The sequence below is a fragment of the Centruroides vittatus genome, unplaced genomic scaffold (genome assembly GCF_030686945.1).
Source record: "Centruroides vittatus isolate TY-2023 unplaced genomic scaffold, ASM3068694v2 contig_349, whole genome shotgun sequence".
Classification (NCBI taxonomy): Eukaryota; Metazoa; Arthropoda; class Arachnida; order Scorpiones; family Buthidae; genus Centruroides; species Centruroides vittatus.
Window position 1 is genome coordinate 3,386,532 of NW_027122172.1, and position 23,197 is coordinate 3,409,728.

The 23,197-nt window shown below is 29.7% G+C and overlaps 1 protein-coding gene across 3 annotated transcripts in view; it reads right to left on the bottom strand.

Annotated features, from left to right (window-relative positions):
* The window catches only part of LOC136974452 (uncharacterized), a 66,729-nt gene that overhangs the window by 37,772 nt on the left and 5,760 nt on the right, over positions 1–23,197 (bottom strand). For all 3 annotated transcript variants that reach the window (XM_067269358.1, XM_067269359.1, XM_067269360.1), the window contains 2 exons: positions 3,435–3,518; positions 1,084–1,265 (listed from right to left, as the gene is read on the bottom strand). The gene's annotated coding sequence lies outside the window, so the exon portion shown is untranslated. The remainder of the gene's footprint in view (positions 1–1,083; positions 1,266–3,434; positions 3,519–23,197) is intronic.

The window sequence follows — 23,197 nt, forward strand, 5'->3', positions numbered from 1 at the left end:
AGAATCTACAAAATCCATATATTTCCAGTTTCCACCCTATGAAGATTTTAACACCAAGAAAAATACAGTATTGTACTTTGGCCCCCACCCATACTTTTGCAGCAGAACTTGGATATGCACATTAGTTTCTGGATGACAAAAGTAGCAATGTTGCCAGATTTAACTTTATTGTTTCTTTAAATTCAAAATAAAATGCTTTTAACTGTGTTCAATCAATACTGAAAGGGAAACAGTTATATTTTTAACATTTTTTCAAGTTGGTCAATCTATGACTCTCTCACTTAAATGACTTTTATCATTTGTCCCTTTAGAGTCATATAACTGAGAGATCACTGTAATAAGAAATTCTGTTAATTTAAGAACACAGTGTCTTTCAACACTTAAGAATTTGGAGGTTTTCATTATCAAATATAAAATTTCTCATCTCTAGAATTGTAAATAAAATAATTGAAATAGAATTAGCAGTTTTTAACAAATAGAAAGGAAGTGTATATAATTAATATACTACATATAATATATAATTAATATTAGAATATATTATTCCAAACTTTTTCATTAGTTTTAACAATGAAATGTTTTCTAATTTGTTTAATAAGAAAACATTATTTGATATAAATAAATATGAATGATATCAAATAAAAGTTATTTCAATATCAGATCATATGTTTAATACCAGTAATATGATATTAAAACAGAAATGAAATTTGTATCATCATTAAACATTTGATTCATTCTATGCAAATAAAAATTAGTGCAACTCTATCTAATTTTTTCTTCATATATTCTTTTAACATAAGAAATTTTATTTAAAAAAATAATAATAATAATTTGTTACAGTAACTTTAATTATGTTCAATATTTTATATCTACTACAATTAAAAATACTGAATTTGTTTTATAATTTATGGATTATTACTAGCTTGTTATTGTATGTGAAATAAATTGATTATTTACTGAAAGATAAATTTAACATAATTCATTGTGATAAGAAAAGTTAAATTTCAAAAAACAAAACTTTTATAGATATTTAAATTAATAATATATTATAAATATAGAATAAATTTACCATATCATTAGACCCACCTTTTAAATGGTAAAATTCTCACAATTTGGAAATAAATCTTTCATTTTACATTATATACTTCTTGATCACCTTTATATCTATTATTTACTTATTTTCGATCCATTCAATCATCTCATCAGTACATATAAAATTTTTTAAATTTTCTTCAGCCAACTGAAGACGAGCCACACAAATTTCAGTCCTGCATGATTAAAAATGTTAAAATTAAAATCTTGATGTTAAAGTCTATACTCCATGATAATTATAATAAAAAAATTTTGTTTAGAGATCAAATTTTAATTATAAATAAGAAAAAAAATAATGGAATAAATATTTTAAATAAGAATTGTTTAATAATTAAAAAGTTATGAAATTTTTCATTAAATTTCAAATAATTCAAAATACTGGATGATCATAATTAAAGTACCCCTTTCAAAGCCATCTAGAAAGATATTTAGTAGTCCAAATGCAACCAAATCTGGTAGGATGACATTTCAACACACAAAAGATATTTTTCGTGATTGGCATGTTATTTTGAATCAAATAATTTTTTCTGTAAATTGCAGACTTTTTATAATTGAACCAGATAGTTAATGGAAAAAATATATATATGCACTATTTGTAATTATTTCTAGAATATGTTGTGCAAAATAAAAAATGACTTTTCACATAGCCAAATGTTTTATTATTTATAAAAGTATTTTAGGTCTACATCTTCAGTTATAGAAAATTCTTAAAATAAAACATTGATCTAAATGCTATAGAATCAAATAACAGTTTAGGTTTTAATTAGCATATATAAATATTAAAATATTATTTTAAATAATCTAAATAAAAGTTATATACAAAAATAAATGAATAAAATGAACTAAAACTATAGTTTTGCATCAAAGATTTTAAGCACAATACACATTTTATCTATTATATACTCTTCATTTACTCAATTGTCAGAACTTTTCATTTTACCCAAATGCACTTTTCTCAGGTTTTAGTATCTTTGAAGGTAGAGTGTGTCTTACATTTGATGGTATCTTAGACTCAATATAATATTTCATAATTAGCAACATCTATAGTGTCATTCATTTTACTTCTTTGTTACTAAATCTATGGTGCCATTTTAATGATTTTATTAAATTAATATTCATAATAAATATATTTAAAAGTCAACTTGGCTCAATCTCATTGCTCTATTACAGTAACATCGTAAGCACTTGATGAAAATCCCAGAAAAAGTTGTGTCTTAAAAAATGTTGCATTTCCGATGCTTTAAACAGTACTGACTTGTGAGCATGATTGGTTGTGTGAACATTGAATCTTATGTCAATTAGCATAGTTTTAGTGAACTAAAACTATACTAATTGACATTAGATTCAATACAATGTTCACTAGTATTAGTTTTAGTTTAAATTATTTCAGGTATATTTCTCAATTGTCAGCATTTTATAACCTTCAGTCTTTATACATTATTGCATTTATGTACACAAATAGAGATTCAATAAAGTTCATTTAAATTATGCAAGTAACTACTGCTTTGCTGTAATGTTGTAATCAATTATTACCATCTTTATTACATTCATACTAATATATTTTCATTTGATTCTGACACTTTTTCCTTGATTCTAACTTTTTTGTCAATGAGTATGTATTTAAAAAATTCTTTAAAATCATATCAGAAAATTCTTCAGTATTTTACTACTGAAAACATGTATTTGATAACAATTAAGCATTTAATAATATAATTTTATTTTAAATTAAATCAATAATATATTATTGTAAAAATATAAATGAAATCTTTCATACTGAATCTACAGTATTTAGAATAAATAATATATAGTTTTAAGTACAAAATACAAAACTTACAAATATAATGTTAAATAAATCAGTATTAATAATGTATTGTTACTTTTGTTTCTTAATTTAAAATTTAATATATATGATGTTATAAGGTAATAATAATTCATTAAAAATTATTTATTATCAATTCACAATTGAATTTTTACAATATGATTTCATAGATTTATTTTAAATCCTATATAGCAGGGCCAACAAGTTGATCGCAATCAACCGGTCGATCGCCAAGCCAATTTTGGTCAATCGCTTGCGATGTCTTGACTTAATGTATTATATTTGTAACCAAACGCAACAGTATGCATGCAGTTATGACTTGACTCATAAGCAGTGCACCTCGTACTGAAACACAGTGTGTAAACGTAGTATGTATTTCACACCTCCCCTCCCCACTTAGACTATGCCGATGACAACAAGTCAATCGCGACACATTTTTAAGATAAAAAGTAGATCTTATGTACACAAAAGTTGGCCAATCCTGCTATACAGTATAAGATTCTACAGAATCACTAAAGAATCTTACCTTATAGATAATACATATCCAAGTATTAAATTGACTCTTGACTGTTAACTTTATATATCCAGAAAAATTTAATTTAGGCTCCATCTGAAAGAAAATATTAATATAAATGTCATATCAAAAATATTAAAATTCAATTTATCATTATTAAAGTAATAAGATTTCATCAAAAACAAATACTTCCTTAATTAAAATACATATACTCTTATGTTTTCACAAACAGTAAAAATTAAATTATTTATTGAAATATAAAATACTTCTACATTTCCATCATTCATTCATGCAGAAAACTTGCAGGTTATCCAAACAAAAGTTAACTTGAAATTAGGTGTTAGTTCATACCTGGTCAAATGTTATATAATTGAGCAACTTATCTTCTAATTTTGTAATTTGAAATGTATTAAGAAATACTTAAACAGCTTTTCCTTTCCTATTAAGAACATATTTAGAAAACATGACAACTCTTTTCCATGCCAAAACACTATTATATTTAAACAGAGTTCTACCTTTTTACTCAATTCATAATTTCTGACTTTTCCAGATTTTACCTGACTTTCTTTAATATATTTTCCGTAAAATTTTACCATATTTTCACAGATTGACTAGCCTACCACATATATTGGGACCTTGAATAAGTTCTCGCTGTTTTTTCGTAAAAATTAATGCTTTATTTAAAAAAAGTCATACAAAACATGTTACTGAAAGTATTGTCCATCACTAGCCACTACTTTCTCCCATCGTTCTGGCAGCATTTGAATTCCACGTCGGAAAAATGATACGTCTTTTGAGGCTATCCAAGAATCAACCCAATTTTTGGCATCTTCATAAGAATGGAAGTGCTGCTCAGCCAGGCCATGTGTCATCGATCGGAACAAGTGATAATCGGAAGGGGCAATGTCTGGTGAATACGGCGGGTGGGGTAGGACTTCCCATTTAAGTGTTTCCAAGTAGGTTTTCACCGGTTGTGCAACATGTAGCCGAGCATTGTCATGTTGCAAAATCACTTTGTCATGTCTCTGCTCGTACAATGGCCGTTTTTCTTTTAATGCTTGGCTCAAACACATCAATTGTAGTCGATAGCGATCTCCTGTGATGGTTTCATTCGGTTTGAGCAGCTCATAATAAACTACACCTAGCTGATCCCACCAAATGCAGAGCTTCTGCTCTGTCATGGATTTGAGCCATGCCTCTGCTTTGAGCCATGGATATTCGGCTTTGCCGATGATGTTGATGCATGGCCAGGCTTACCCCATGATTTTCTACGCTTAGGATTATCGTAGTGAATCCACTTTTCATCCCCAGTCACAATACGATGCAGAAAACCTTTCCTTTTCTGCCGTTGAAGCAGCTGTTCACATATGAAAAGACGCCGTTTGACGTCTCTCGGCTTCAACTCGTACGGCACCCAATGTCCTTGCTTTTGAATCATTCCTAATCCTTTCAAACGTTTTGAAACTGTTGTATGATCAACTCCTAATGATTCTGCAAGTTCAGCTAGCGTCTGACATGAGTCTTCATGAAGTAATGCCTCCAATTCCTCGTCTTCAAACTTTTTCGGTGCGCCAGAACGTTTTTTATCTTCAATGTCAAAATCATTATTTTTGAAGCGTCTAAACCAATCTCTGCATGTTGTTTCCGACAGAGCATGGTCACCGTAAGTTTCAACAAGAATTCTGTATGCTTCAGCTGCAGATTTTTTTTGAATAAAATAGTGCAATAAAATTCCCCGCAAATACTCTTTTTTTGGCACAAAATGCGACATTTTTAACACCATGAGAAAAAAAGTTGTTAACACTTCGGCGAAATGACATATACTGATTTTCAAGGTCGCTTATTGTACTTCCTTACAGATGCGTCACCATCTAAAAATACACGCACACAGTTCTAGTAACGCCCCCTGCTGTAAAACAGCGAGAACTTATTCAAGGTCCCAATAACTAGGGAAGATTAGCATGCTGGAAACCCTGGGGTTACTGGCATGCCAGATAAACTGTAACTAAAAAATAAAATTAATCAGATCTAACAAAACTAGTTGTTAAATAAATGTTGAAAAAACCATTCTTCCCAGTATAACAACAACATTGTAATTTGACTGACTTATAACCAGGAAGAGAGTTTTGGTTTACAAAGTAATAAAACAATTAGTGGCTTATTGTCGTTAGTAGTAATAGTTAATCAGTGTGGGTTGCACTGACAATCTGCTGCAAAAGAAATAAAGTTTTCCTACCCTGACCTTGAAAGAAAACACCTTCCTCTCAAATTTCATACTAAGCAGATGTTAATAAATAATATAAGTTGAGATAATTTACAGTGAGTTTCTGAAATTTGATATGTTTATTTTTGCATCTTTGGACCAAATTACAATAAAATAAACATTGAAAAATTGTAAATAATCCATGAATATTTTACATCACCATTAGAAAGAAGACAAAATGTATAAATGAAACATTTAATCTTAGTTTTTGATATAATAACGACAGTTTCACAATTTTAAAATACAAACTGGTGTCTATAAAATGCCATCACAATGTAACTCTTTTGATCTTTTTACATGCCTTCTGGAGAGGTACGTATAACCTCACATAAACCAACATTCTGACCAGACAATTTGCAAAAATATGATACTATTTTACTATCATAAATCAATAGGTAACAAAGCTATGTATTAAGTGAAAACAATCAATTCATATAAAATGTAACTCCTGAAAAAATATCTGATACAATCAAACCTTGGGTTTTGAATTTAATTTGTCCCTAAAAGTTGTTTGAAAATTGATTTGTTCTCAAACTGAAACAAATTTTCCCATAAGAAACAATATAAAATGAATTTATTCATCCCCGACCCACAAAACAATTTTTGTTTTATCTTTTTAGTTGTGTTTCAAGCATAAAAATGCCTACAAATGCCCAATAATGCTATATAACAGTTTTTATAAAGCTGGGTTTGATATCCAAGTCCAACGGCAATATGGTAAATACAGTGTAGCTCACGAACTGCCACATATGTTGGAACAGTAGGAAACTGCACCTTGTGCCAAAACTCTGAATGTAGCAGAGTTATAAGAAGAATAATCATGTCAGGAAGGTAGAATATAAAATGGTTTGTACTATGTTTTACAATATACATCAATGATGAAAAGCCATTATGCAAAATAATAAAGACATCCAGAAAATATATGTAGTGGTTACCACATTACTCCAGGTATAGTGTTAATACATATGGATTGTTGTCAATGGTACCAAGCCTCATAAAGCCAACTCTTGCCCTGCCCTGCCTAATGGCATTACAGGGTTAAAGAGACTCTGCCTTAATCCTGGGCCTTGGTCTCTCACCTGAAGGTAGTCATTGACATCTTTTCTTTTTAGTTGGGCAACCAAGAACTTCATTTGAGCTCCCATCTGTCCTCTTAGGCCCAACTCACTAACTTTGGCATAACTTTTGTTTGTTGTGCAGCCTGTCCTGCACTTTAGAAAGCTCTGTCCCTTATTAGTTCACTTGGTAACTCTAACATATAGTATTATATTATCGGTCAGCAGGGTCCCCTCCCCTACAAGAAGGGGGATCCATTTAGTGCGTCCGCTAAGCCTGTATCTGAGTCTAAAGATCAAGAAGATCTATGACCCTTTCCATCAATTCCTTTAGTCTCTTTAGGTTTCCTTTACTTGCTGCTAGCACTTGAAGTACTTGTTCAGGTGGCTTGGTCCAGTCGACTTGGCCAGCCCCTCGGTGGAAATTCTCTGTAAGAGGACAGTCAAGTACATAGTGTCGCACGTCGCCGCGAGGACACCCACAGCAACCATCTCCTTGTCCAAATTTGGACTTGAAACGGGGAAACCTCCCGTGTCCGGTCAGTATTTGTGTCATTAACCTATAATAACTCACTGTGGTAAGGCCAACTTCAGGCAGAAAGGCATAGGTTGACCTACCTACTATACTTTGAGTCCGGCACTCTTGCCAGTTTGTCATAGATTGCTGCAGTAGAGTACCTTTTATGTACGTAGCCGAGGATTCCACTGTCCTCATTACAAATGGGCCCCTGGCCCCTGCCTTGGCCAGTTGGTTGGCACGTTCGTTGCCTGGAATCCCGATGTGGCCTCAGACCCACCTCAAGACAACATGTCATTCGTGCCTTGCCCTCAGTACCCTGCCTCTGATCTCCTGTACCAACTCATCTCTATGGTACCTGTTGCTTCAGGCCCTGAGCGACGGGTACCATAGAGTAAACCGGCTGTCAGAGTAAACCGTGACCGGCTCCGGACCCGGATGTAATAGGATCCACTGGGACACCCCCTCCAGGGCCACCAGTTCCACCTGGAACATGGACACCTCCTCGTTCAATCTGACTGACAGTACACTTGTACCCCTTCATAGAAGACACAGTATGCAGCACCTACTAAGCTACTGTCTTCAGAGCCATCGGTGTATATTTAACCACCAATACCTGTCGGATCACCGACATCCCAGTCAAGTCCGATTCTGTAGGCTGGATGAACCTTTAGAACATCTGTCTGATGTCTAAATCTAACTGGGTACATCTGATTACAATGCTTTGCCTCTATGCCTTCTACCGTGGTCCTGTAGTAGACTGCCTCTTGGCTGACCACCAGAGGCAACGGGAGCAGCCCGGCCAAAACCAAAGCTGCCTCCATTGACACAGTTCTGCATGCTCTTGTGATCCGCAATGCAGTGGGTCTCTGAATCGTGAGCTGATGTTGATGTCTCTGAATGGTGAGCTCTGCTTGATGTTGGTGGAGTCCTTCCACCAGATACCACAGGCATAGCAGACAATGCGTTCTACACTCATCTTGTAGATGGATCGTAGCATGTGCCCGCTGAGGCCGTAATCCTGTCTCACTAGTCTTGATAGCGCTGCTAATGGTACCAAGGAAGGCGTATATGAGAAGGTCAAAAGATCAAACAATTAAAATATCATCCACACACCTTAAGTACAATAAGATACAATCCTGGAGTTCCAGAAGATTTGCCTCTTCTAAATGTCAAAAAGTTCACATATTGTGCCAGAAATGGCATGCCACATTGGAATACCTCTGGACTTGAGATAAATGGTGTCTTCAAAATTCAAGGAGAATGACAAATTAAATACACTAACACCAAATATAGATGAATGATATTTGTGTGAACAATTGATATTGGCTAGAAGAAAGGCTGTTAATTCACAAAAGCAGGATACATTTCTGATAGAAGGGAAAAGGAGCAAAGTCACACAGTAAAAAATATATGCTTTCTCAAACTAAGGATGTTTAGCTTTTGGAGAAGAACATCAAGATTTTTAATGACATAAGGTAATGGTTGAAAGTGTTATGTAATAAAATGATTAAGAATCCTCTGAATGTAAATAGTGGAGAGAGTCCAACTTGTCAAACACCAGTTATAGCTAGAAACCTTCAAGTCTTGGCAAATGCAAATATGTTTGGAGAAAAGGGAGCCATAAGTCATCTTACCATCTGAAGAACTTCAACTAAAGGAACATTAGAAAATCATTGGACCCTAGATTATAACTTATGCAAATAACCTTGAGAAGTATACCAACAGTAAATAAATTCAGCATACATACATTTAGTTTTTTAATGTAATCTAGGATGGCTGATCTATGGGTCAATTGCATTAATAAAATAATGATGCTTGATTTATCTAACCTAATGACTACAAAATCATTAGTATGCAACCATCTTTTAAGAAGCTTGTAAGGTCTTCTAGAAAGAAGTTAAGTGCAATGAAACACAAGTATTGTGGATTTGAAAGGCATCCTTCCATCAAAAGAATTCTTTGTAAATTTGACCATCTTATAAGTGATTTTCTAAACCTTATTAGCATATTTTATTTAAAACTGAAGAAAGTTATATTTTATTCATAGATTACTTCACAATTTTGCTATTTATCTACTGATACAGCAGATTTTTTCAGCAAACTAGATCTGACTCAAGCATTAATAAACTTGTGGGTAAATTATATTGATAAATACAAATATAAATCTGGATTTTTCAATTCATTTTTAAAATTAAGTAATAATAAATATAGTAAGTTAACCTTTCTTCATTTTTAATTACAATAGTTTTTAGAGTAAACTGCACCTAGGTATAAATAGCAGGGAGTAAAAATAGGTTGTTATTGTAAACTAATCGACAGATAAGCCACACTAAATTTTAATTGCTGATAAATACTCAATGTTAAAAATACAAATGCTTATTAAAAACAATAGTTACAATTATCCTTTAAAAATATAAATATTATAAATTATACTGGAATTAGACTAAATTATAAAAAAAAAAAAAAAAAAAGTATGGACCAACATCTATCGAAAACCAGGTTTAAATACCACCATCATCCCAAATAGTTCAACAGATCCCAGGCACATTAAATATGCAGCTTTCCGCTCTTGGATCAAACAGGCCTACACTCATTGTACAAACATATGTGATACTTACAAGGAATTGAATTACATTATCCAAATAGCACAGCAAAATGGTTACCAAAGGAATATCGTAGAAAAACTCATCACAACATTTCAAAATAGAACTAACCATTCTCCCATAATTAACAATAAACATATGACAGTACTTAATTATTACCCATTCTTAAGAAAAATGATGAATGAGATTGCAAACTTCAATAATTTACACATCAGTTATCATCATAATCCTACAGTTTACAAGTTATTGAGGAATGATAAGAAGAATGACAACCAGAATGCTGTATCGGGCATTTACTCCATACCAATAGGGGAAAAAAGTCGATCACGTGACATAGGTGTCGCGCATATCGATACGGTTGCTACTTTGCAAAACTTGGAACAAAGAGTGAAAGAATACAAGTACTCTATCAACAAGAACCTGGATAATACAGTTTTGGCATCTTACACTAACCAACATGATGTTAACATTCTATGGGACCAAGCTTCCATTATTAGACCAACAACTAGCAGACACACTATCAAACACCTTGAAAAACCGGAGATATATAAAGAGCAAGTAAAAACAAAGTGTATTAATCGTAGGCATGCCGAGTCTGTGTCTACAGCATGGAAATCGCTTTATGATGATAAACTATAATTTTGCAAAAAAATTTTTGATGTGAAGCCATATGTTATTTATATATATATATATATCTTTATCACTTTGTCATTATTTGATATTTTGGTACTCCCCAAGCACTTATCATTGTAATTTTATGCAAGCACACTTATTATTTTTCATAATCTTAATTTCTTTATGTTCTATTTCTTTAATGTTCTTTTTTATTAATATACATTTAACTGACGAAGGCCGTTAAAGACGGTCGAAAACGTTTTTACAGTATTAAATAATTTGCTGGAATGTTAGAAAGGTGGTATATTTTTTTTACGATATAAATATTACTTGTAACAAATGAAATTCATTGACATTAAAATCACTTTAAATACTGGATGTATTTAGTAATTCATTGACAATTTAAAATATGCAATTTCCATCAAACCAGCAAAAATTCAATTTAACTAATCATTAAACAAATGTTTTCATCTGTTTTCAAGGTAATGGAACATTTGTCCAAAAAATGCAAATTCCAAACATTTTTAAAAAGTTGCACATTGTGGAAATACACATGCTCAATGTCACATTTACTAAATGCTTTAAATATTTCCAGTTGTTTAACAATTAGCTACATCAAATTTTTGCTGATTTGATGGTAATTGCACATTTTGTTTGTCTTGTACACCAGTAATATCATGGTGATTGCAATGACAATTTCAAAGTTCAATAGCATTAGGCCATTAGACTTGTAAATTTCAATAATTCCTAATATCAGTGAAATTGAATGTCAATATTAGCCAGTATTCTTTTTTCTGATTTCAATATTGGAAAATATCATATTGATAGTTAATTATTTGACAGTATTGAACACCACTAGTTCAGATGCTGCTGTCAATTTTTAAAGTGATTCTTAAATGATGTGAAACTTTCCATACATAAGCTGCAATCTTCCTTTCTCATTTATTCAACACATAAGCCATGGATTATATTCCAAGAATTACAATATAAGAATATAAACATCCAAATCCAATATTTATATATTAAAGCCAAACGATTTCCAAATTATATCATGCTATATTACTACTATTTTTCTTCCAGAAATTTTAAATTATTAAAATATTAATTTAATTGTAACTATTAAATTTAGCAAGTTGGCACCTAATGCCTGCCTCTAATGACAAATTACTTAGCATTTAATTAATAATAGTAGTAGTAACATAGCCTGATATAATTCGGTAATTGTTTGGCTTTATGATGTAAGGATTTAATACACTACAGCAGGGGTTGGAAACACGCAGTCTGCTGCAAGTTTTCGTGCGGCCCACCATGCAATATAACTTTTATATGGTAAAGTAAAAATTAGGGAGGCTTTTTTATTTTTTATTATATTATTATTTGTTATACTATATTATGAAATATATTGATTGTATTATTAATATTATTTTTTATAAATAAAAAGTAACAAAGTAGTAAAAGTTTTTATTGATAATATTTGATAACATACGATTGAAATATGATTGATAATATTTGATTAAATATTAAATATTGATATTGAGATTTTATATGATAAGATGATCGAAATATAGAACGAGATAGACCGATGAAAATTTTGCAAAACATTTTAAGGATTTCGGTTTCTCAAACCCAACCCAACATAAATGAATTATTGAAAAACATTCAAGAACAAAAATCGCATTAAAATTTAATGTTATTTTTATTCGAATAAAATAAATTATTTTCTTTTTTTAAGAATTGTCACTTTTTTGTTCTCCGATGTTGTTATAGCATGTAGATAAAATTGTTACTAATTTTTATTTTATTTTTTATTTTTTTAAATAATATTTATATTTGATTTTAAAAAACTATTTAAGCTACATACTACATTACATTACATCTGACTGTGCGGCTTGCTTAAAAATATTTTTTGTTTGAAAATGGCCCGCCGTCCAGAAAAGGTCGCCGACCCCTGCACTATAGTATTCTAAAAACACTAAGCTACAACTAAGCTTCTGTCAAAAACTTAAACTATAGATTTCAGCAGTAGTCTCTAAGAAAAAGTTTGTTTGTCTGTGAGCTAATCTATCATTCATGGACTTATCCATCAAAAATATAATTTTTTTTTCAGTTTATTAAATTCCATAATATTTTTTAAAAATTTATAAAGTTTAAATATTTTAAAAAATACGATTAAATCTATTATGTAAATAATAATAAACTATGTATTATAATAGCATAAAATTTATCTATAAAAGTCAAACAGATATTAAACACCTGCAACTATTATCGTCGGGAAGTAAAATATTACTAAATATAACAGTAAATATTCAATTATAATTATATCATTATTATATATATCATTATTATAATTATATAATTAATAATTATATAATTAATAATTATATATATCATTATTATAATTTTTATAATAATGATGACTACATGTAATAAAGCTTCTATAATAAAAGTTTAAGTAATTTTTTATATTTTAGATGTACAAGAAACAATTCAATCATTACTTTAGCCACGGAAAAAATACCTGGCTCATTTCACATTTACTCAATTTGCAAGCATAATAACTAGCAAATGAAAAGTGTACTGAACTTTTTTAGTGCAAAGGTCACAATTTGGTGCATTTAGTGATGTAGTATATACATATGAAAGGTGTGAAAAAATAAAACACCATTCCAACCCTCTCTGAAACTCAAAAATATAGGAATAAAATCAATAAAACAAACAAGTTTTATTACTACTTGTCAGAAGATATTTTTATTTAAATCATTTTTATATTATTTTTTTCATACAAAAAACACTCATTCTGGGAATACCTGCCAAAAATCCCGATCAAATGGATTTGCTATATCCATTTTTATAGAATAGTATAAAACTGTTTAATTAAACAGCAAATTTATTTCTAAAATCCTTTCCTCTTCAAAAAGGAAAAGTTTAATAGAATTATTCTGCTTCAATGACAACAGGAACTTCAATTAAATTGGCTTAAAAATTATAATATAATTATTTTAAAAAGTTAAATATAAAAATAACAATAGAAATACTGTTTAAAAATGGTATTAATTTGAATATCTCAGAAAAATAATAGTATGTTGTTTTTTACAGTATTTTAATTTAATACATTCAAAAAACTTTGTATTTCTACAATTATTCAATCAACACTAATCATTGGATAATTAACTAATAAAATCAGACTAAATATACAAATAAAATCAGTAATTTATTATTTCATGCTTCACAAATCCAATATCTTAATACTATTTCATATGGATTATTTGAAATTATATAATTAAAAAACATGAAAAAAACATTTAAAATTAACATGTAAATAGCATTAGCCAGGCTAAGTTCTTTCTCTTGTTTTTTAAAATATAATCTTATTTCTGAATGATATATCAGAATTGTGATAAAATGTAAAAAAACTCAATCTATATTTACGTCAAATGTGAAAAATTTTTGAAGGGTTATAAATTTTTGTATTCTCATTTTCAAACAAATTGTAATTAATGAATCAAAATGCATATAATTAATGTTATTCACATACAATAACTATTCCTTTATTGTCATATTATATATTTATTAATATTTTTAATGTATAAATTGACCATTTTAATTGTTTTTTTTCTTATTGCTATATTCAACATTTTAAAATTCATAAAAAGAAACAATTCTATTTTTTAAAATACTGCACCAGTCTTTATTTGAAAGCTACTCCATCATTCTTAAGTGTTCATAATTATATTTTAAACAAGTCCTGTACACAAGACACAAAGGTGCCTTCTCATTATCTCTCTATACAAAAACAAATCTAATATGCATACTATACTCTTTAATGTCATATAATATTTTAATGTTATTCTTATGTTTATATTTTTATAAAAAGCTGTATCTTTTTATTTATTTCAAATTTATTCCTTTTTGTACTGTTCAAATTTTTAATTTTGTTTGTTTATGACAAATGCAATTCTATTTACATGTTGCACTGATAAACTTGAAAATTATCAAAAGCATTAGGTGAGATTCTTTTAGAATCTCACCTAATGTTTGTTTTTTCACTTTAAAATTTACAATTTATTCAGATATATCTTTAAATGATTCTAATATCTTTAATAAATAAAACAGAATTCTGCCTAAAATTTAATATTTTTTGATATATAATATATAAGGTAGGATCAAAACATAACTGGCCAAGCATCATAGCTTTGAAATGGCATATGCAACACCAGCATCCTCATTATAGTATCAGCTATTATATAATACACATACACAGCTGGCAGTGGAGTTTGCATTCTTACATGTGTAGTGGTTGCAATAATGCAAATCGAAGTAGCTGCATGATACAAGCATATAACATTGAACAACAAAAGGTTAAATGATTTTTCATTGCTATGAGGAAAAGACCTATTGACATCCATAGAAGAATAAGAACAGTATACAACAAGCATTGTATGGGACAGATACAAGCAAAGACCTAGTGTGTGAGGTTTCAGAACAGACACCAAAACATTGAGAATGCACCAAAGTCTAAAGGGATCATAGGTGAAATGTGCCTATGATGCCTCAATGTTTTGACAAACACTAAAACAAATGTGTTGATCAGTTGTACAAACTGGTCAACACATTTCTTTAGGTGTTACTAACATGAAGAGAACGTAGAAAATTCCACATGGCCAGCCCACTGGCAAGCATACTGGTAGTTGAACCAAATACTGTATAAACCAATACATGAAACTCCGCCACTCAGCACTGAAAAGCAACAGCACTGCCATCATCTAACCTGATTTAGCACAATCTCTGAGACATGTACTTTTCTTTTGTGGTTTATGAGGAATATGATGTTGTGTGCTTCTTTTTAATTTGGATTTCAGAGATGATTCACTGCCCTGCAAACTATGAATGAAATGACATCATTTTTTGAGAGATTTGCAGGTTTTGAACAGCAAGCAGAGAAACCCACCTTACCTGTATAAGTGGCTGGAGAACATAAATGTTATAGACTTATTGTGGAGAGAATTAGAGGAAAAAATATGATTTTAAATTTCTCCTAACAAGACAACTTACTCAGGACTGCATAGAGAACTTATTCTCTATTGTTTGCCTTAGAGGTGGTAACAATTACATCAAACTCTTTTTTTACACAGAAGGTATGTTCCTCAAAACATCAAACAAAAAACAGATATGTTTCTTATAGTAAAATTGGAGATACATTCAAAGTTATTAAAAAACTATCTAAGATGAAATAAATAACTATTTCATTCAAAAAACCATGTAAAAAAAATGACGAGAAATTTTCTTCCAGTATAGACCTGTTTTGTCAGCACTGAAAATCTGGTCAGGAATATAGCCACTCTCTATTATTATTTTGGCTAGTTTTTCTAGAAACCTCTTGGCAACATTTTCATATGAAGATGCAATTTCCCCTTTAATTTTAATATTTTCATGCATTTCTTTCTAAGAATCCTGTCAGCCATCCTTCACTAGCAGAAATTTTTTTTTTTTTACCTTAAGTTGCTTGAAGACTTGTTGATGGTTCTGATTCCCGTAGTTGTTTTAAAAAATTTGCAGTGCCTTTTGCTTTATAATATTTCCATCCACACATATCCTTTTTTTGCATCAAATTCTCAATCTGAAACACTAAAAAAATTGAAAATTTTTTTAGTGTTTCAGATTGAGAATAACCCAAATATAAGGAAGTGTAGATACCAAAGCTGGAAACTTGTCTGTTCTGTATTTTAGCATTACAATAAAATTAATAAGAAAATAAGCATATTTCAGCAATATAATAAAATTGCAAACAAGCACTTAAAAGTTGCTGCAAATTATAAGTGAGTGAAGAAAAAAAGAGGAAAAACTATACTAACAATAAATAAAATAGAATTAATTGAATTTAGTTTTTATAAGATTGAGAAAGGGAGAGAAATCACAATTAGATGCTAACTGCACCCAAATTCTAAGGTGTATGCATTGTGTTCATTTATTATCGAAAATTTCCCTAAGCTATGATAATTGTTCTAGAAACCTAAGAAGTTAGTTTTATGTTTCAAAATTAAAATCAGTTTATGTCATTATACTTCCATTTTTTTTTGTCTGAGACCCATTGCATTAAGGATTGTTTCGATTGAGCCCCTTGATGTTAAATTATTTTATTAAATATTGAACTTATTTATTTATTTATACATAAAATCTTTACAATATATGCATATAAGATAAAACATTAAAAATTTGTATGACAAATTTGTTATACATTGCTAATTAAGATGTATTTCCAAAAGAAGAGAAAGGCACAAGTGTTTGAATATTTCCTTTCATTCTATTTCATTTTTAATGTTTTATCTTCTTACTCTTTATTCTTATTTATTTTGTCTTTTCTTCTTCTTAATATGTATTAATTATTATTCTTTAGTATTTTGTTAATTTTATTTAAATTTGCTTGTTATGTTCAAGTATTTTAAATTTTGTGTTACAGTGGGAATGGGCAATAGAATTTATTATTCCATTAACAAAGATTCCTGATGATGGTCTACATATTAGTGCATATATACATACTACATTATATCCAAATATCTTTTCTGTGTGTAAAAGTGGTATTTATTTGATTATTATTTTGAACAGAATTATAGTTTATTAGTATATTTGTACTTTTCAGATGTCATCAATTCTAAGACATACTTTAATTTCCACATGCTGACTGATAACTTACATATTTAAAAAAAATTTAGGACAAATTTTTGTCAACAAAATCAGTACTTATCTATATATACAAGTAATATAAAAAAAAATTTTTTTAAAGTCAATTCCTACTTAGGTCAACAAAGAAAAGTTTTATTCTAGTTACTTTTTATTAAATAATTACAATTAATATAAATATGTATATACATATGCTAAATATCTTATATAAGAAAAATTTTTTCTCCGATATAAAACTAAAATTAATTTAAATTTAATTAATGAATTAATATTTGAAAAAACTGTATTAACATCAAGTGTCATCCATTACAAGTTTAAAAAAATGTATTTGAACTTGAGTGGATGAATAAAAAGTATTTTATTAACGGTTGAAAATTTGAACAAGATATATAAATATATATAGGGAGAGTGTGAACTAATAGTAGGAATTTAATAAATGAGAATGTTTGTTTGTTTACTTTTTCACTATACACTTCTAGGCCATTTGACCAATTGCTACAAAACTCTGCCGTTATGTTTACATACTTTTAACTTAAATAATGTCATACATCCCACTCCAAAATACTAGCGAGGTTGAAGCCGAAGTTTTAAATGTGAAAATGTGTACGTCTGATGTTCGGCGCCACTTTCCTGTAAGCCTAGAAGTTTGACAATGGCATTTGGAATGTTGAGCATGATTCCACTGACTATCCAAACACCATTGTCAAACTTCTAGGCTTACAGGAAAGCGGCACCGAATGTCTGATGTAAACGTTTTCACGTTTAAAACTTTGGCCTCAACCTCGCTTCTTATTGGATTTCTGTAAATCAATTAATTTCCATCTACATTTGATTTACTGATTCACATGTAGCCACCATCTATTGGCGCTATGTGAAGAACTCCACGTGAACTACCTGAAAACTCCAAGTGACCAGCCCATTGGCCATGCCCAAACCCACAACTGACTACTGGTGATTTTTATGCACTTAGCTACTGGAGGGTGCTAATTAGAATTAAGTTCCAGAAATGAAAAACCCAAATTGTTAGATGTGGAAAATTAAATAATTGTATATTTACTATAAACTTTTCACAGAGTAACACTTTCAATTCCACACAGACAAGTGCTACGTGCTACTATCTCAGTAATGATATATTATATTCACTTGATTACCGTGACAATGATATAGCATGTTTATTTTGTGCTATATCATTGTCATAGTAATTAATTGAATATAATATATATTTTTAAAAATTATACCTTTTTTTTATAAGAATTATATTGGGTTGTTTGGAAAGTTATTTTGTTTTTTTTCATTAAAAAAATTTTTCTCATAATACATAAATATTTTATTGAATTATATATTGACCATTTTTGTCCAATACCTTTTGCCATCTTTCTGGTAGTACAATCATAGAAGTTCTGATCTTTGCTTACAAAAAACTGATTCAAGCGATTTTTGACATCCTCATTTGAAGTAAATGTTTTACTGTTAGGGTGCCAAATATGGCTAATATGGTGGGTGTGGTAGCACATCCCATGCAAGCTGTAAGAGCCTCTGACAAGTTACAAAACTTGTGTGAAGTCTGACATTATCATGGTAAAACACTACACTTTTCTGTTGATCAATTCTGGCTTTTTCTGTTTGGTAATATCACTCAATTTGTCCAGATGATGACAGTACACTTCCGAATCAATTGTGGAATTGTCTGGTAGAAGCTCGAAAAAACTATTCCCTTAAAATACCACCAAACAGAGAGCATCACTTTTTTTGATGAATATCAGTTTTTGAAGTGCTTTCAGCTGACTCATCTATTCTACTCCATGATCACTTGCATTCAACCTCGTTATACTGCACTGTTATAAACGATCCATTTTTTGTTGCCAGTACGATTTGCTTCAAAAAAGAGATAATTTTATTGATGTTTGAGAAGCAAATCACAGTTGTTGATGCAACTGAGCAAATCTCTTTCTTTAAGAAAATGTGGAACCCATATATCAAGATTTGAAACAAAACCAAGACGTTTCAAGTGATCATAAATGGTTGAATTTGACAAATTTAATCTGTTTGCAATTTCTCATGTTGTTATTTGGCACTTTGCTTCAATCAGTACATATAATTCAAATTAAAAGCAATGGGATCGGTATTATACTTCTTAAAAATGTAAGATCTAAAAATAAAATATCTAGAGTATTAATGAGTAATAATATACACTTTATATCTGATTTCAAGTAATTTTCAAAGGCAAACAAACCAAATAAGAAATGAATACTGGCCTCATCAGTGGTCCACTGATGAGACCTGTTAAAAAGGGCGAAATGCATTTGGAACTATTGAAAATGGAATTTTTAGAAAAAGTTAAAATAAACGTCTAGTATTTGTTTGTTATTTGGTTTGTTTGCCTTGGAAAATTACTCAAAATCGGATGTAAAGTGTATAATATTACTCATTAATACTCTAGAGATATTTTATTTTTAGATTTTACCAGTGGCGTAGCATAGTGGGGGCGGCAGGGGCGGCCCGCCCCGGGCAGCACTTTTAGGGGGTGGCAAAATTTCACAATAAATACACAATACACACAAATACACCTGTACAATACACAATAATGATGATTGTTCTTTGCCGAAAAGTTCTTTAGAATTACTGTATATTTTAGTCTTTTGAATTGAGATACCTAAATAAGGGGCAGCAAAATTTTCTTCCGCCCCGGGCGGCTGACACCCACGCTACGCCACTGGATTTTACATATTCAATCAATACCTTTATTTTGTCTTCATCAGCTTCAACTGGCCTTCCAGAATGTGGGGCATCTTCAATATCAAAATTGCCAAAATCAAATTTTGCAAACCAGTTTGGCATTGTCATTCTGTCAATACATCTTCTCCCTACATGTCACAATTTTTTTCTTGCTTGAACAGCATTCTTACCTTTTCAGTAATAAAAAAAAAACAAAATATGCCAAAAATGCTGCTTTGATTTTCCATATTTGATGGGACAAAAAAATAATTGCAAAGAATTAAACAAAATTTTTTACAAGCCTTGAAATGTCAGCTGTCAAAATATATAATGATAATATGATTTAAAATGAAATTGGCAGGAAAAAATACAACTAATCTCTCTGGTAGTAAAAACCGAAATTACTTTCTAAACAACTCAATATTTAGTTTATTATTTTGTTAAATATTTTGCTAATAGATCTAACATAGAACACTTTTCAAATATTAATACTAGACCAGTATTAATGAGTAGTCGTTGACCCTCCTCTCTTCTGGGAGAAGGTCAACAACTACTTTTGGTGAAATTATTTCAACTCCCTTCTGAAACAGTCCCATCTTTCTATTGGACCAGCAATATGGTGGCATTCAAATAAGAAAATTACATAATACAAGGTTACTGGGCAGCTCAAAATATGTTTAAAGAAGTTTTTCAAGAGTGCCAAGTTTAAATATTTGGTCTGTTTTTCACAGAATTTCATTTGTAGCCAGATTACTTGATATTCAACAGGGAATGGTACAGTTTCTTAGAGTTAACATTAGGAATAAATAATTTTTAAAATGTGTTAGATTTGTCACTTGATGTGATAAACTCTTATGTAAGATAACCTTTGTAGTTATATAAATCAAATACTATAATATAACAAACATTAAAATGAAAACCATATGAAGAGTTTAGTTATTTCAGCTTACCATTGTAATATTTATTGTGATACTTGGATGGTATGAAATGGCACAGTTTCATTGGTCAAGTAGATAATATAATAAAAGGATTAGAAGTGCAAAACAATTTAATAATCTTAATCTTTGCTCTTGTTATTTTTTTGCCCAAGCAATGCTGGACTCATCTGCTAGTTGCACAATAAAGTTATATATAACACTACATGGTATTGGAGTCAGAAACTCTTCATTTTATGTCTTAGGCTCTTCTGAATCTATACTGAATTAGATGCTTACATTTTCCCCATCTGCAATCATCCTCATTACCATTTAAAGCAGGGATGGGCAACCCACGGCCCACAGTAATATTTTTTGCAACCCGCGTGGCATAAAATATGAATAAATATATCAATTTCCCAGCTTAACGAGATATTCAACAAAACTTCAAACGTTATTTTCTACAATTTATATTTGTGAATAGTTTTTTTGCAATGAATTTAGTAAAAATTAAAACAAGAAACCGACTAACACACACATGGAAACTAATTTAAAACTAGCGGTGACTAATATTTGGCTAAATACTTCTGATATATTACGTTTAGACGTAATATATCAGAAATATTACAGAAGACAGAAGCTATATTAAGTATACCTATGCTAATTTATAATTATATATGAATAAAAAATTGTGATTTACCGACAGTTCCCCCCTCTTTTTTCTTGTGTGTGGCCCGTGTCAGTTCAAAAGTTTTGAAATGTGGCCCTTACATAGAAAAAGGTTGCCCATCCCTGATTTAAATTAATGAAAATGCAACATTTCTTGAAAGTGTGCTGCACAACTGTTTCTGTGACTTATCTAGGTATCCTATTTATTGTAATAGAGTAGAGCTAAGTTGAGCACGTAAATATTTGCTTTTATATATATCTGTGTAATAAAATCTTTAAAATGATGCAATGGAATTAGTGACAGAATACTAAGTTACATGGTCCTAGAGATCATTAATTAAAATTTATTATATTGAATGTAAGAGAAACCTGAATTTCAGAGATACTAAAAATTGTGTGTTACATTCAAGTAAATACAGTATATAAAACAAATTTATACAGTCAAAAGTGAGACATCAATTAAGATACCAGTAAAATTTCAAATTTCAAAAGAAAAAAAAAATTACCCAAATCATTTTATGCATTATGAGCATCAAAGTTCAACTTTCAGTATCTCATAGAATGATGTTATGTCCATGATGATAGATTTTAAATGCAATCCATCTATTTTTAAAGACGCTTATATTTAAAAATAGACAGATATTATTACAGGTTTATTATTATTAAACACATTAAATGCTCTATATTATTTAAATTACATCTTATGTCTTACCATTAATTATTCTTTATTAAATTATTAAACATTGTAAATATATAATCAAGAATATAAAAATAATACTGTTTATAAAAAACAATAATTAATTGCAACGAGCAATTATTTATTGAGACATCATCACAATGCTAAGCTGCAATTTTAATCATATTTTTAAATTTAATTTAAATATATGCTCTCCACCTCAAATTAGTAATAGTGTCTTTCCCTTTAACAACTTTTCCTTTAACAATAGAGTTGTGCCAGTCATCTATTAACTGCTTTCAGGGGAAAAGTTCTAAATTGAAATAACGTAACTTCTGATTTGCATTGGAAGTTCATATATAGTTACTCGGGGCTTCCTGCCCCTAATCTTTCCATATCTGGTCTCAGATTTTGTCTATCTAACTCCATTCTCAAGATTAAGGAAAGACAGGCAGACGGATGAACAACAGTGGGAATTTATAGGTTTAAAATTTTTTTGCAACCCAAACAAAGATATGGAGATTATTGAAGAAATGAAAAATACCAGAGTTGGGTCACTAAATGTGATCCTAGTATATATGATATTTTTAGAAAGAGAATTTGATCATAGTAAACTTATGAATATTTTTATTAAATATACTTATTTGCATATATATATTCAATTAAAAATATTCTCAAAAATACTTTATCTTTAGCAGATCATATTAATAAAAGGAACAATTTTAGAATTTTACCTTATTATAATAAGGTAATTTTATAATAATGTAATTTTAAATATTGTTTAGAAACTATAAAATCTCACCCGTAAATAATAATCTTTATAATAAAAAAATTTTAATATATATTTTAAATGCATTGAATTGAAACTGCTATCAGATGCAAAAGACAAAATGAAAATTGCATCAGTTTTTCATGGTTAATGATAATCAGATATGATTAATAAAACAACATTAACAATTCAATATCAGCTCTGACACACATTTTGTTTTTGCATTTACTAGTAACTTGCATTAATATATTTCTATTATAAACTAGAACATGTGTAAAAAATATTATATAAATATGTT